Consider the following 2232-nt stretch of genomic DNA (forward strand, 5'->3'; position numbering starts at 1 on the left):
TCTATCCATCCATCCATCCATGCACCCATTCCCATAAACACCCTCCATCTATCCAGCCCAGGATGACCATAAATTCGGCAATCGTCTGTGATGCAGCCAACTTTGTGCCATGTGTCCCGATTTTCATTACACAAGGTGGCTAAGTCTGTCCGTCTTATCCCGGCCTGGTTTACCATCTCGCTGTCTTTCTGTGTGACGCAGGCCTGGGGCCTCCCACGTACCTGCAAGGCTCCCATTTCTCTGGGCTTCTCAGCTGGCTTCTACAGCCATGTTCTTTTATTATTCTCATCATCATTTTAAGGGGTAGGGAGTGGGGAGTCTGGGTGATTTCGGTCAAGGCTCCTTTCCTCCCTGGCCCCCGTTTCTCTCCCTCACCACCCCCAACCAGCGAGAAACACACAGAGAGATCTAACAGGCCTAAAATTTTTCTCCTTCCTCCCCCCATGGGTAGGCCACATGGGTGACCATCCAGGTCATCAGAGGGAGCGTGGCGCTGTGGTCAAGAGACAAGAAGCAGGGCGGGCCTGGGGTGCTCACGGCAATGGGGGGGGGGAGGCAGTATGGGGGGGGATGGGTGGAGGGGCTAGGGGATACAACAGGGGCCCAAGGGAATGGGTAGGGATGGAGGGGGAGGCAGCGGGGGCCAGGGCATGCCAAAATACAAGTTCACCCAGGCTGAGCACCATTTTCCCTAAGGCCAGCCCTACTTCCCTCCCATCAATTGCTTCCTGAGGAAAACTTGATTGGAACAAGGCTGGTGGGAGCTGGTTTTCCTTCTGTCACCCACATGCTCTGATGCATCAAATGCCTTTGCCTCCCTCCAGCTAACCTAACCGCAGCCCAGATGATACCAGCGACACCAGCATCCCCAATCCAATGGGAATCCTCAAAATATCTTTTCTCTGGAGCAAGGAAGCCCTCGTCTCCCTTTGGGAGAAGAAGATAACACCTGGGCTGGTAGTTTTGGGCTTACCCCCAGCAGAAGGGCGCTCAGGTGGAAGCTAGGATGGTGTTGTAGCTTTACAAAGAAGATGGTTTGCAATGAATGCATGTGAGCTGTGTTCGTTTGCAAATGGGCTGGCCTGGCTGGCTAATGTAGAATTGGTGGCCCAGTGGGAGAATTTCTGCCTACTGCATGGCACCTGCAAATTCAGTTCCTAACCAGTGCAGAAGTACAGTGTTTAGGTTTACATTCCCTCCTGATTTCCAGTTTGTACACCCTGTAATGTCAGCTGTCCCCCGGAGACAGTCAAAAACAATGTCAACACCAAATTACAGGCTATGAATTTTATTAGTTACAAAGGATGTTTAAATCTCACTGGCTGGTTCCACTTATCCTACAGTTTCTTTTTCTTAGTTTTCTTTCTTTCCTTCTCAATTTTCTTCTTTCTTTCCTTTTAATTTCCTCTTTCTTGCTTTCTTTCCAGTTTTTTATTATTTGCTCTCTCTCTTTCCTATTTTCTCTGTCTTATTTTTCCTCTTTCTTTCCTTCCTTCTTTCTCATTCTTTCCCTTTTCTCTTTCTTAATATTTTGCTTTCTTTTCTCTTCCTTTCTTATTCTTTCTTTCTTAACTTTTTCCACTTTCTTTCCCATTTTTCTCTTTCCCAATTTCCCCCTTTTTTTGTCTTTTTCTTTCTCCGCCCAACCCCATGTCCCCCTGGCCTTCTCATTCCTCCAGATAACAATGCCAGAAGATAGCACCAGCTTTCACCAGTAGAGAGAATCCAAGAGGGAACCAATGCCCCAGAGGAAGTTTCTACAGCTAAACCCCGTGGGCCCAAGTTGGAGGGGGTGTCAGTCTCGGTAGGGAATTCTTGTAGGGAAGAGCTCTATTCCCATGGGGTGAGCCTGCCTGGGTACCCTACACATAGACACCCTCAGGGGATCTTTGCAACCCCCCATCCCGGGAGCTCCAGCAGCAGTTTTCCGATTCCCCCACCCCCGCCCCCCAGACCAGTGGTGTGAGCCTGGGAACGCCTGCCAGGCGTGTGTGTGTCAATTTCCCCCTTTGATCCGGCCGCTGAAAGTGACAAGATTGCTCCAAAGCGTCCCAAGCTTGACACCTGAAGCCATCAAGGGAGGCAGGGAGGGGTATCATTTGCTGTGGGTCAAAGGGGGGCAGTTGACCCCCCCTCAGTCCTTGGTTCATCTCCCGCCCCCCGCAACAACAACAACTTTTCATAGGTCTATCTGGTCCTCCCCCCCCCCCAAGTCTTTACAGATCGCGATAT

The sequence above is a fragment of the Terrapene carolina genome, unplaced genomic scaffold, assembly GCF_002925995.2.
Source record: "Terrapene carolina triunguis isolate 2854851 unplaced genomic scaffold, T_m_triunguis-2.0 Scaffold28872, whole genome shotgun sequence".
Classification (NCBI taxonomy): Eukaryota; Metazoa; Chordata; order Testudines; family Emydidae; genus Terrapene; species Terrapene triunguis.